The sequence below is a fragment of the Haemorhous mexicanus genome, chromosome 7 (assembly GCF_027477595.1).
Source record: "Haemorhous mexicanus isolate bHaeMex1 chromosome 7, bHaeMex1.pri, whole genome shotgun sequence".
Lineage (NCBI taxonomy): Eukaryota > Metazoa > Chordata > Aves > Passeriformes > Fringillidae > Haemorhous > Haemorhous mexicanus.
In genome coordinates, this window is record NC_082347.1 from 30416073 (window position 1) to 30430942 (window position 14870).

The following is a 14870-nucleotide window of genomic DNA, read 5'->3' on the forward strand; positions in this document are numbered from 1 at the left end:
GATGTTAGAGGTCTGTAAAGGATGCCTCAGGGTAATCAATGTGCTCTGTTGTGATTGGGATGTCACCAGAGATTCAGAGCTGAGACATGGAGTTGTTGAACTGTAGAAGGAGGGGAATATATCCTGAACTTGCAAAGAAAGACATTCAGAGCTTCCTGGGGAAAGAGAGAAAGGCCTGTTGAGGTGAGTTGCTAGAGATGGACAAGGGTTCAAAATGTTTCTCACAATTTATCACATTTGATCACTCAGTTCTTAGGACAAAATGAAGAGGAAACAAGGATTAAAATAATCTATCTCCTCTCCTCCAGCTAGTTTACCTGCCCCCTGTTCCCAGCAGTGTGGTCACCCTGCTGAGCCTGCTGTGAGGCTGCCTGCAGCTCTCAAGGGCACCATCCTCAGCTGCTCCTTGCTAGCAAATCTCCAAAACCATGCTGGAAGCTGTTGTTTCTCAGTGCATCTTTTGGAGGGCCATGCTAAACAACCCTTTGCTTCTGCCTCAGCGTTGCAGAACGCAGTGCAAAGGAGGGAGCCTCCCTGCCTTGCCCCTTTATGGCAGTAAAATACCAGCTGTAGGCTTTCTGCCTCAAGACAGGGTGGTGGGTACAGGTGTGAGAAGTCTCTCTTGCTCTGGGGACAAGGATGATTTCATCACCAAAATTTGAATTGGTCATTTGAAATAGGGTAAGTTCAGCAGGAAGGTGTGGTTGGGTTTGTGCCTGAGCCTGTGATCTGGGGCAGTGCTGATGCTGTGCAGGTGTGGCTTCTGGGGGGGGGCACACCCAGAGCAAGTCCTTGTCCTTGAGCTTTGGTGGGGAGCAGAGGCCAGCAGTGCAGGTCACACTCCAGTCTCTCCTCTGCTGGGACTGGATCATCTTTCCCACAGGAAAGCCCGTGTCCAGGAGCAGACATGTCACCCATCCTGAAGCTTGCTCTGCAGGAAACTGGCCTTTGCCAAGAGCTCTTTTCCAAGCAGTAGGGAAGGACCCACAGGGCTCCTGCAGGAGCATTCCTGGTCTGTGGCATGAGAGGCAATGGGTTACCTCACTGGGAGCCATGGGCAATTGTTTATAACTGACAAATGATTTAGTTACCTAGATGGGATTTTTTTCTGTCCTGAATGTGTGCCTCAAGCAAAACATATTTAGAAAACTTTTACATGGGTTGGTCAACTGTTCCTTAAATGATGTAAGGGCATTAAAAAAAAAAAAGCGCACACACACACAAAGCACACAAAAAGAAAAAATTACTTATTTTCCCTTGTTAAAAATGTGGAGTCGTACTATTGACCTGAAAATGCACAGCAACCCTGACACCCACCTAGAGGCACTGTTCTGCTCTGATGGGTGCTGCAGTCAGGGTACCCCTGAGCACCACAGGTCACTGAGCTGTCACCCTGCTCATTTTTGTGCCTCTGCTGCTGGATGATAAATCAGGGTGCAAAACTGGCCCAGCATATTCACAGACTGCAGGACAGGGCTGTGAAATTAGTTTAGTTCTGAATGTGTCTTTTTCCCTATGTCTTGGCTCATTAATTGCCTCATGGGGATGTCACCTCCCCAGGGTGTTTGGGTAAAACAAGCTCTGTATGGCCACAAGGAGCAGGTACCAAGCAGTGTGCTCCTTGCCTCAGTTTCCCTTTACAGAGTTAAGTGGATCCACATGAATCCCTTCTCTGGGTACTGGGAAGGTGAGTAAGGCACTGGTGAAATGTCACATCCCTGTGATGTGGGAGCACCCATGCTTGCCCCATGGGTCACCATGGGAGGACTGTGCTCCAGTCTCTGTTTTGGGCACCTCTCAGCTGCTGAACTGGAAAACCCCTTCCACCTGGCTGTATTTATCCAGAGGACAAGGGTAAGTGCTTTTTCAAGCCTTGGAGGAAATTTGTCACCTTGTGTTTGAGTGAAGGCCATTGCCACTGTAAATGGCCTTTCCCAGCAGCAGTGCCTGCAGACCAGTTTGTTGTTCCTCTGCAGCTCAGGTGAGCCTGTTCCAAACCCTTGGGCCCACAGGGAGACACCCTGAGAGCCTGTCTATACTTGGCCAGCAGGTTGCAACAGAGCTTCATCTTCTCTGGCCTTTTTGAAACAGTTTGGGGGCCCAGTCCTCCACTGAGGACAGCAGAGCAATATGATTGTCTTCTTTTTTCTCCAAATCTGGCAGAGGATTTTACTCCTCACTGCCTGGAAATCATTCAGCATCTTCAATTTATCACAGCAGAAGTCAACTTCCATTTCAAGTGCCCATGAATATGGACAAAGGCAGTATTTCCTCCTATGCAAAATTCTGATGGTCATTGGTAGCAGTGACAAATTTCAGCTTTGTTGGCTCCATGGGGCAGGGACCACCTGAATTCCATGATTCTGTGAGTATCTTTGCACAGCTGTGTACTCTGTCCAGGCTAAGTAAATAATGAGTAATGACCATTAAATGATTAATGAGATGCTAGCAAAAATAATGGCAGTATTGTAAAATGTAATTTATCTTCACTAATGATGATCTCTGGAGATTAAATATTCCTGTGTTCTGCCTTGTAACTTCATTAAAGCACCAACATGCAGCTGACTGCCAGGGAGGAAATACGTGGCTTAGTTATGTGTGGTTCTTCTTAAGAGCTCATTATATATTGCTGTCCTGGTCATTAGCACTTTGCTTTTTGGCTTACTTAGAAGCCTTATTTCCTGATCTCTGCATTACCCCAATCTTGACCTAATTCACACCATTTCTGACTGAGAGGGAGTTTTGTAAGGTCATTTATCTGCTTGGCTTGGAGCTGATGCTGCAGTGACACCATTTGAGATAGAGTCTCTTCTCAGCTAAGAGGGAATTAGGGAATAAGGTGGAAAATGAAGAAAACAGACTTATCTCTAAATATTGCAGCTCAGAGATTTTTCAAACTTTTTTTCTGATTTGCTAATGTCCACATATCTACTGATGTTTAGCTAGGGGTATTTTTATGTGTCTTGGTTTCTTTTTTTTTGTTTGTTTGTTTGTTTGTTTTGTTGTTGTTTTGTTCTTTTTAGACACTCAAAATTAAGCTCCAGCCCTGAGGAATCCACAGTTTACAGGATGAAAACCACTGATAAACTTTTCTTGAGAGATCAGTTTGCCTTCAGTTTGCAGAGATGTTATAGAGACTGTTTAGGTGTTTGAAAGGAAATGGAAGTTGAGTGACAAAACCCATCTCAGTGCTGTGACTTTGGGTGTCTGCATTTGGATTTAAGGCTGTCCCAGTCTTTGTCCAGTGTGACTACTCTAGGAAGCAGACCACATCCTTCAGTAGCCTTAAAAGATTCATGGCTTTTGAGTCAAAATTTCTCTCTGTACTGTGTTATTAATTCACCAAAACCCCTTAGGCAAGTCATATCTAAAAACTGATGTCACAGATCTTTTGTAAGGAGTGATCCTATATTTCTCTAAGTTGTGTGTCAGGAATGGAAAAGCTTGTGAAGATAGAAAAAGGAAATTATAGGTAAATTTTTCTCTTTTTTTCTCAACTTATTTATTTTTTTTTACTCGAAGGATTAAGTACAGCTGACTGTGTTTTGCAGTCAAGCACAGGGATGTGAGGCATCATCCCAGTATCACTGCTGTATCCTGGGGTGCAGGGGCTTTAAACTGGGGAGTGAAGGGTGCCTGCACGCAGGGGGATTAGAGCGGGGGGCAAGGGAGGAGGGGAGCAGAGCAAAGCTCGAAACGGTGGGGAAACAGCTTTTCTTGTTGCCACAGAAAGCGATGCATCGGTGTTAAGCAGCGTTGGGGAAGAACGAGCTGGTGTCCTTGTCCTCAGCTTGCAGAGGGACTCGCCACCACAGAGCGGTGCTGCGGCTCCTCCGGCGCTGCCTTCCGTCCCTCCCCTGCCCTTCCCACGGCGCTCAGAGGCAAGAGGGAGATTTTTCAGCAGTGCTGAGCATCCCTGGAAGTGGTGCCGGGGGGACCAGTCCTGCCAGCGCTGCTGTGGTGCGCTCAGGGATCGGGGTCAGAACTCCCACAGCACCGATGTGAGCACAGGTGTCCTTCAGGATGCTTGGGCTCATCTCCTGTATCTATCTCTGCTACAAGTCTTTATGAAGTTTTGGCAGACATCAGGCGTTTTCTGGGCTGAAAATGTGCTAGAGCAATCTTGAGCCTTTCTTATGTGCTGCAAATAAACTGCAGAAGGAACTGAGAGAGAAGGAATCCCACTCTCAGGGCTGGGTGGTGGGCAGGTTCCATTCCTCTCTGCTGAAAACTACAGTCATAGAATATTGCCAGTTGGAAGGGACCCACAAGGGTCATTGAGTCTGACTCCCTCTCCTCACAGGATTATCTGAAATTAATCAGGTGTCTAAGAGCATCATCCTGATGCCTCTTGAACTCTGTCAGGCTTGGTGCCGTGGCCACTTCTCTGAAGAGTGTATTCTGACTGACAACCCTCTTAGAGAAGAACTTTTTCCTAATGTCCACTCTGAGCCTCCCTGAGATCTGCCTCTAGGTATATCTGCAAATACAGAGGTACCCATAAAATAGAACTAGTTACTGCGGGGATGTTTTTTTTTTTGGTAGACCTTGAAAAAGATTTTCAAAGGGGGAAAAGAACCACAACATTCAGGATAGAATCCATGAAGCAGAGTTTCCCCAAAAAAGCGAGGTATGCATGAAGACATCAAAAGCAAAACACTACAGGTATTTTCTTGTTGCAAGAGGACCCAATCTTTCTCCACAGGTGTTAAAATTCATCTTGTCTTGGTGTTCCTTGGTGCTCTGAGGTGGGAGCTTTATTCTATGTCTCATGTGAAGTGATGGTTAAAACCCCCTGCTCTGACAGAAGGACATATATCAGTATTTAAATTGGTCAGGGTTTGGATTTAGATTTGCCTTAGGTTTCCTTCAGGCACCAGTGCTAATCTGAACTTGCCTCAGAGCGAGTCAAAGACACAAAAAACTCAGCTCATCGCGGCATTTCTCCGCAAAGCTCCCCAAACTCGGCATCTCCCATCAGGAGCCATCAGGCAGTCGCATCCTTGGACAGCAGCCGTGCCGGTCCCGGCGGGGCAGCCCCAGCACGGAGCGCAGCCGCTCCTCACTCAGCCAGGGCAGCCCCAGCACGGAGCGCAGCCGCTCCTCACTCAGCCAGGGCAGCCCCAGCACGGAGCGCAGCCGCTCCTCACTCAGCCCCGCTCGGGCAGCCCCAGCACGGAGCGCAGCCGCTCCTCACTCAGCCGGGGCAGCCCCAGCACGGAGCGCAGCCGCTCCTCACTCAGTCCAGCACGGGCAGCCCCAGCACGGAGCCGCAGCCGCTCCTCACTCAGTCCAGCACGGGCAGCCCCAGCACGGAGCCGCAGCCGCTCCTCACTCAGTCCAGCACGGGCAGCCCCAGCACGGAGCCGCAGCCGCTCCTCGGCCCCGCTCGGGCGCTGCCACCCGGCACGGAGCCCGTGCGAGGAGAGCTGAGCGCCTCTGGCAGCTCTCTGCCCCTGGCTGCTGCTGCTTTTCTGAACGCCTTTTCTCCTAGACAGAAACCTCTCTTGTTCTGTGCTCTCCTGTGGAGGAGGGGCCTCAGCTGGAGAGCGGCCGGACTTTTAGGGTTCATTCAAGAGTAGAGATAACCGGATTGTTTAGAAAGAGGACGTCTTAATAATCCAGGCAAATATCAATGTTTTCTCTCAGAGCTCTTGTCCTTATTTGGTACAAAGGAGCTTTCTCAAGTATCTGGGGTTCAGGTAACAGCTTAAATATTATGGAAGTTGGTAGAGTTTGTTACCCACTGCATTTGTACACACACACACACACACACACACACACACACACACACACACACACACACACAGCTGTCTGGCCATTAGTTCCTCTGCAGAGTCATAGGTGACCTCCAGTCCTAAAAATCCACGTTCTAGTATAAAAATGCCATTTCATTTTCCTACTAATGCCAGAGGCACCGGAGGATGAGCGTTTGAAGAAAGCTGGTGCTTCACAATAGCTGCAATTCATCTTCCAGCAAAATTAGAGTCCTGCTTCACAAAATTGTCTTGTCATCTAGCTCTTGTCTTTATCTGTGTTTATAACCCACCTGCACATCGTAATCTTCTCTTTGTGTATATTTATAATATTTGTATGGTGTTGGATGTCTGCAGAATGCTGTGAACACAAATGCAGTTATCTGCAGTTATTCTGACTTTCCCACAGGAAAATGCCATTCTGATTTAACCTTCTTGGGGGGGGTCTCTCACCAGCAGCAGATATTCTCTGTGATGGCAAGAGACTTGTGGATGATCTCTGTGGCAGATTTCACTTATGCTTGACCATGATAAATGGGAAATTAACAAATCATAGCAATCTCAGGACGTATAGACTTGAAGTTACAGTTTTCCTTTCTCTGTTCAACTCTCATTTCATCTTTCTCACACATTCTGACTTTGGAACTTTTTTTGAAGCTTAAAAGCTCAAGCTCTAGCACCTTTTCAAAGGAAAGATTGGAGGAGGAGGTGTCTGCAGGTGGGTTTACTGCTGCATTGCTGGGCTCTGGCAGGTTCCTGCTCACTGCCTCCTGCTACAGAATCATGAGGAGTAATTAATGCATGCTCTTAAAAGAGGCAGTTCCAAGAGAGAAAAAAAACCAAAAACTTCCTCCAAAACAGCAGGTAATCTTATAGAAACTGTAGGGTACAACCCACCAACCATTCCAGCTGCACCACCCTCCCTACCACCCCAATCCACCCCCTGAAAAGCTTTTGTAAAGGAGAAAAATATGCCATCATCAGAGACAGATGGTTCATCACAAAAGAGACCCTGCCCTCTCTGTTCTGGGCCTCCTTGCAGAGCACAAAATACCTTTTAAAGACAAGATTATGGGCTGCAATTTATAACTTTACTTAATACTAACAATCACGGACTCAGAAGAAATGGTCTTTTAAAGGACACTACAATTTTCCATATCCTCTGTTCCAAGCTAAATTCTGATGGTTGCCCAGACAGTAATTACCTGCAGTGCCTTGTGTTCTGCAGAGGATAATCATCTTCTCATGCTGCCTTTGGTAACATCCCTAACTACTCCTGTCTTTCCAAAGCAAATAGCTACAATCACAGCATGTGGGATAATGGGATCCTGTGGTGCTATGACAGCCACCCCTCTGCTCCTTGAGGTTTATCTGCTGTAACAGGGCTTTGGGTATGGGCCTTTTCCTAGAGCTCTGAACACCCCTGAACTGTGCTCTGTTAAGCTCTCCTGGGGAACTCAGTGTCTTGGCTTTGGAACCACACACAGACTAAACCTGCTGTTGTAAATTAATCCCTGTCCCTTCACCAAGATTTCTCATGGCCAGACCCCGATGTCCCCCCTCATGTCTTCCCCTCCCTTCTTGTCTCTAAACCTCATTACATTTTCATTTTATTTGGCAGAATCCATCTCTGCAGAGTAACGTGCTATTGTGACTCTGAGGGGCACAGAAAACATTTGGGATCCACGTCAGAAACAATGATGGAGTGACAGCAGAGGTGAGCGAGTAGCTTCACAAGAGTGCTGATCCCTCCTGGCTTGGTCTCAGCCAGAGTCCTCAGCAGTTAAAGGCTTTCTGGCCACCATTTTCCCAGCCACGAAGCATCACCTTCAGCCCAGCTCTTGCCTTTGACCTGTTCCTGGTGTTGACCTGCACTTTCCCAGCCATCTGGCCTTCCCAGCCTCATTGTCAAGAACCACCCTTGCTCCTTAGGAGTAAATCATCTCTGAGTGATTGAAGATGATTTTGAGGAGAACCAAGCCAGCACCCAGAGGCTGCAAAGCCACAAACTGGCTTCTCTGGCCGTGGGCACACACAGCACCTGGATCTGACTTCACTCGGGTGTTTGCTGGCTCACAGCCTCAGCTCTCCACCCTGGGCAGTAGAGCAGAACAGTTAAGCCATGGAAATGTAAGGCAGGGATTGCATTTTGGGTTATTTCACACCATCACCTTCTCAGTCTCTGGCATGATCACTGTTTTATTGCCTGTGTCCTCTGTAAGCTACAAGTGTACTCTGGAAGTAGACACAAGCATTGCAGATCCAGCTCTTGCTATCGAATTCCTTCCTAAAATGAGGATAGATGCTACCATAAAGGTTTTTGACTACTGCAGAGATAGAGACAGTGAAGAAAAGAACTGTAAGAATAAAAGCAAAGGAAAAAAGGATAAAAGCGAAAGCTTTGGCAATTGGCCTTAAATGCTATCAAGGCTGTAATTAGGGCCTTGACCTGTTCCATTTGTGCAGAAGAAGGAGGAATGATGGAACTACAATTCATAAGTATCTACTTTGCCTTTTGGATCAAACTGAAAAGTGTCTAAGAAATTCCACTGACATGGAACTTGCAACTCAGCAAATTCAGACTGGAAGCTGTAGGATTTTAACTAACAGTCATTAGAGTATTGCAAAAATTAGCCTAATAGTGTAGTGGCTTTTCCTTTGTTTTCAGTCTTAAAGGGAAATTTGTTCCTTAAATATCTTAGAGACATTGAAAATATTGTCAGTAATTCAGAGGCAGAGATGCAAAATTTCCTTTTGAATCCAGAAGCTATAACTCATGCAGAAGATTTTAGAAGAGATTATAATGTCAGGAACATGTTGTCAGTAAATGAGAGCTGAAAATCTCTATCTGCTCATGAAGTGAATAATGATGGGTGCTGCTCAGTTACCAGGCTGTGATGCTGCCTGCAGGATTTTGGTGACAGCGTGAACAATGTGAGTGGTGCTGTTTGAATTGGAGTATTTATTCATATGGAAAGGGAATATTTAGTCCTTGCATCCCCATTTATCAGAGCCCAGTGACAGTATCTGATTTCATATTGTGATCTGTTATGCAGACTGGAAGTTCTGAGAAAAGAACAGATCTGTCAGCAAGATTATTCAAATAAGTGCTGTTGGGGACTTGTGCTCTCTCCTGTTCCTCCCTGGTTTAGTTGTGCATTTCAAGAGAACAGTTTTGATACTCATTCTAGCTGATCCTGCCTGTTAAACCAAAATTAAGGCTAATATTTGTCTGGGGGGGTTAATCCTCACTGCTGGGACCTGAGTGTATCCTTGGAAAAGGAAATAGTTGTGGCTGATTTGCTGAATGCAGCAGTTCATGACATTCTCCTGGTGGGAAGTGCTCCTCATCATGATGTTCTTTAAATTGAGAGTCAGTGGAGCTTTACCAAACTTGACATTTCTGAGTTTGTGCTGGCTGGCTCCCACCATTTGCATCAAGGAGCAAAGAGGAATGTTGACTTCAAATGCTACCAGCAGGCTACAGATCCAGTGCCACCAGCAGGGCTCTGTAGAATGGGTAGAGAGAGCTTTCGCTGCAGTTTCCAGTTTCCAGGTCACCTTTTGAGATTCAGCCAATTTCCTTTCAGTCAGCCTGGAACTCCCTATGTGGACCAGGAGGGAATTGATGAGCAGTCTCAGCCTTTCTGGGGACCTCTGAGGGTGATGTTCAGCTCCAGGGACTACACAGGGCCTGACTGACAAGGATGAGAGCTTGTCAGGACACATCTGAACACATCCTATGGCCAGTTTAAGGCTGAGTCAGATGTGGGAAGACCATCTTGGTTGGCTCTTTGATACTGCCTGTGTGGTGGTGCTGGCTGTGTGCAGGCTCTGCAGCCTGTGGAAGATTGTGAAAATCAAAGCCCAAAATTTTCTTATTGCTTTAAGTTTATTTGGAGTTTGTAATCTTTGGAACCTGTGAAGAAACCCTGTTATCCTGGAACCACATGGAGAAAGGAAATACTAACCAAATACACCAAAGCTGTTGGATGTCTTTGATATTTTAACCCACCATTTAAGATACTGAGGATGTCAAACACATTTAGAGGTTCAGACTAACATCCTTAACATCCTTAATACACTTCTTCTTTCTCTAACTCCTCACATTTAGTAACTATTTGGGGTTTTTCCCAATATTCCTCAAGCGTGCTGACTTCTCAGCGTGATGTAAAGTTGGCTTGCAGTGACCTATTTAGAAATCTGGGCACCTCCACTGTTAATTTGCACAGCAAATTCAATTAAGAGCAAATATTTTGATGCAGAAATAGGATATGAGATTGACACTGGCATCTGTCATCAAAGTCTTGATATATCCCTCCTTTAACTTACAGCCATTCAGATCTGGAAAGAATGTAGGATCTTTTTTAGAAGGCGAGTATCCCTCAGAGTCTGTTTGCTACAGTGAGCTGCTCTGTAGCAATATCCACCATCTTGACAGAGATAAGGAAGTGAGACTGAAAGGAAGGTCCATTGTCTAAGAAAAAGTTTCAAGGGAGAAATTCCCCAAAAGTTAAGTGAATAGGAACAAAAACCCTGCAACACTGGTCAATCTATGATGGTGGCAAACTCACTGTAAAGTGCTAGGAAGAAATTTCTGGCTCCTATAGCTGGAAATAGGGGTTCAGGCTGTCTGACAGCCAGTGAAACTCCAAAGAGAAGATCAAAGGCTTGACTATTAGCTGTGCTAAATTCCTGTTAGATTTCTCTTGTAGATCAAAGGACCCTTTAAATAGGGAGGAGCTGATTCCCCTCGAAATATCCTCTGCTCAGTGCTGGCCTTTCTAGTAAGCCCCAGATTAGTGGTGAGATTTGGGCCATGGGATGTGGCACAAATGTGCCCCTTGAAGCTTTCTGTTGTGGGAGGAAGCAGACTTGGGTTTGCTCTGAAATACACTTGGAGCTCAACAGGCTTCACTGAGTTTCCCAGTATGAGGAGCACAACAGACTTGAATTAAAAGGTACTTAAACCCTCCTCACAGAGACATTGCAAGAGTATAATTGTGCTTTCATGTCAGAGCTCAAAAAATGTGATCAGTATATGTAGAAGAAATTAATATTTTCCAACCACCTGTTTGTTCTCCCCTGGTTTTTTGGGTTCTTCAGATGATTGTCTTTGAGCACAGCTCATAACAAATACCTAAGTAGCACTTTGTAAAATGGCTGCTAAAATATGCAAAAGCTTCCTCTCAAGTGAATCCATGGCTGATGAATGGGGGAACTGCAAATGTAAAGGTCAGAAAATAAACAGAATTAATCTAAAGCATCAAGATGGCTGCACAAAGCATTTTCCCCAGTCTGCACACTGTACTGCCAGTGTGTCACAGAAGATGGACATTTCTTCCCTGTCCCACTCATATAAAACAAGTATCTACATTTCTTAAATAAGAGGTGACATGGGGTTTAGTTTTCTCAGGGAAAAAGCATGAAATTGGAGGATCACTTGTCATGATGGCTTTTTTTGACTGCTGTCTGAGACTAAGCATCTTATGAGGCTTTGTATCTGCAGATCTTTTTTCCCTTCTTCACTTTAACCTATTATCTCTAGAAGCGTCTTTACATACTCTTCTGGTTGCTGCTGTGAAATCTGTTGTCCTGTTAGACACAAACACAGTTGTTCATCTGTGACTGAGAGTGGTCTCTTGTCATCATGTCCTGTTTTAACTCACAAGGCCAAATTTGCTTCTGTCTCATCTAAGTCTTACATCCAGTTTTCATAAGTTTCCAAGGTGCCAGGAATGGGCTAAACCTTCCTGATGTAGTGGCTGCAGGGTATTTAATTTTTGTATGATGCATGCACATCGAGAAGGCCTGTTTCATTCAGGCAGTTTAAAATACACAAATTAGGGATTAGCCCAACAATTAGATGCAATGAATATCTCCCAGATGATCTTTTCTCCCTGCAGCACGCAGATCTGTACATTTCATGGATAGGTGTGTCTTTTTCTTCCACATCTGTGGAAGCTCTGGTGCAAGTGCACTCATCTGACCTTGCCCCCTTTGCAGTCTGAAAGCACCCCTGTGTACCCAGTCGAGCAGCTGGTTATCTGCCTGATCATCCAGCATGTAGATCCTCCCCTCCAGCCTCTCACAAATCCTCCTCCACATCCTGTCTCTGTGGTCTTTCACACATGCCTGAGCTGAGCAGCTGCAGCTCATCCTTGCACCCAGCTCTCGGGTGGAGAATTGACGGGGGTTTGGTGACTTCTGTTCCATGAGCAGATGTGGCTTTGCAGAGCCTTTCTCCTTGTGTTTGTTCATAGTTACAGTCACAATGCTACTGATACTAACTTCAGATTAAATCAATGGAGTGGCTGCATTTTCTCCATTGACTTCTAAGCACAAATTACAAATTGGAAGTCAGGTGCCCGAGCAAGGTTAAATTCAGAAAGCAGAGAGGAGTTTTAGGTCACTGTGAACTCATCCTGCTCTGTCCCACAGCATGCTCTGCACCAGGTGCCACTACCTGGCAGGGCTGGTACCAAGGAATTGCATGTCTCTAATTAGCCAATTCAATTGATAACACTAACACACAAGGAAAGTCCTGACTTGCTGGTGTGAAAGCCCTGCAGTTTGGCAAGCTGTTTCAATGCTCTGTGTTGCTAGAGCACAGGAAAAAGGCAAAAACCCAGAATCAGTGTGATCCTGTTTTGTCTATCAAGGGCCCCTGTGATCACAGAGCATATTTCTCACCCTGCTCAACATTTTTTGCAGGAAGAGCTGACATAAGTTGGCAAGGACAGCAAGCAGCCCCTCCTTCTCACTCCTTCTCCAACCAATAAAAAGAGAAAATTCAAAGGCTCTTTGATAAAGTGAACCAAGGTACAATCACAACAACCCCTGGTGCTGTTTTGCATTTGTCCCCACAGTGTCAGCTGCAGGCTGCTGTGCCAGGCAAGCAAAGCCCATCCCTCATGGCAGCTGAACAATGGAAAGATGCCTCTTTCCATTATAATTTGCCTTATATTTACACCTCTTTCTGCCACAATAAACATGAAACTTCCCAGAAAAGTGACAGTCCTTGCTCAGGATCTCTTGCAATTCAAGGACAGGCAGAGAGAAAGATTAGAGAAAAGAAATGGAGAAAGAACAGTTTTTTTTTTTTCTTTTGTTGTTTGAAGACAATTATGTTCAACAGGATGGAAGATATTGTATGATAAGGAGGTGAAATTGCCCCTCTAAGGGCCACTCCAGTCTTGTGCCACAAATCACAGAATATTCTGAGTTGAAAGGGACCCACAAAGATCACCAAGTCCAATTCTTAAGCGAATGGCCCCTACAGGGATTGAACCCACAACCTTGGTGCTATCAGCACCATGCCCTAATTAACTGAGCTCATCTCAGGGTCATTTGTTTCTCTTCGGGTTCACTGAAATGAGCTCGCTGGAAACATAATGTTCATGTTCACAAAGGATCTAAACAAAGATGTGACTCAGTCTCAGCCTCTGTCTCATCTCTTCTCTTGAGCTTCCTGCATGTGGAGGCAGCTGGTGGAACAACATGGGCCAGAGCAGGACCCAGTACACCAGAAGAGCTGAACAGGGAGCTCATGTTTAAGCCAGACTTCAACCCCACTCTGCCATGGCTTCACTCTGACTGGTCATTCCTTTCCACTTCTGAGAGAATGAGAAAGGATGCAAAAAAAGTGCACATTTCACCCATAGTACAATTAAAAGCTGGGCAGGACAGTAATGATTCTTCACCCTGGCTCTGTAGATCATACATACCAAAAGAAATTCTCATCTGGATGTAAGCATCATATCTTGGTTGAGATTCTCAATATTCCTTATAAAGTTTTGTTATTTAACCTCAGAATAAACCTTCCCCTTCTCCTCTGAAAGTTAGATATTTGAGTGGTTTCTGAGAACGGGGCGTCTCTTGGCTCTCTGCTTGAGGAAATTGCAGCAGTAACTGTTTTAAGAACATCATATGTGGTCCTTGACCAGGAGGGGCTTTTCTTACATTTAATAAGAGGAGGGAAAATGGAGGATGGAGGCAGGTAGATAGATTGGCAAAATCACCTTTTGGAAGAAAACTGAAAATTAAACTTTTGTTCTACAGAAGGAAGGACAAAGCCACTTTACAGCCATGACGTAGCTGAATGGAAGATGCCCTCAGCGCTCAGCATCCACTAAAACTCTAGATGAAGCTTATAACCATGTCTTCAGAGCCTGTGCTCCTCTTAAAAGACAAAGGTAATGTAATTTGCAATACACAACATCAGCTGTGGGTACCATCAGATTTTACCATGGTACCATCAGATCTACTCCAGGCCTTGGGTTGTGGCTGTCACAGGAGAAATTCCCCTGTGGCCAAGGTGCTGCTGTGGTGAGGACAAGGGGAAATTCCCGTCCTGTATAGCCATGGCTGCTTTTGTGGAGCACCTGACTGGCCTGGGTGGGCAGTGAGAAGAGGAGCCACATGTCTGATAGTGGACAGGTGTGGTATTAACACAGCACCTTCTCTCTAAGGGCAAGAAGATGAGCCATGTGGGCATGTCCTGGGCATGTAGGAGTAATCTGTGTTTGTGGCTCTGGAGCTGTGCAGAAGCTGTGCAGAAGCTCAGAGAGCTGCCACACAGGGCTGTCCCAGCTCACGTGGGATGTGTTTGTATCCCAGCAGCTTTCAGGGGACACATGTTCAGGCAGTGCCCCATGCTGGTGCTTCACCAGCATGAGCTCCTGACCCTTCCCAGATCTGCCAGTGAAGTGTTTCCCTTTATCCCATCTCTACTCTCCCCTACTTCCCTGAGCTTGACTGGAACTTTTCACTGCTTTGAGCCTCTGGGTTGAGTAAAGTGGTGGCTGCAGGCACACACACAACTTACTGGGTAAGTCAGGGACCAGAAAGAGACCTGCTCACCCCTCTGACTAGCTGTCTACTTGTCCACTTGCCCTAGGACTGTGCAAGGAGCTGCTTGTCCATCTTCTTTGCCTTCCCGAGTGTGGCTCTGACATGTTTGTGTCCATGAGAATCCTAATTGCTTTAGGACAACTGCATCCCACCACAGCGGTCTTCCTGGCTGAGCGTCCATGCATGATGCAGCTTCTTTGAAGCGTCTGGATTCCGGGCTTGGCCACAAATTTCCTCTCTGGAAGAAGGAGGCTGGGGAAG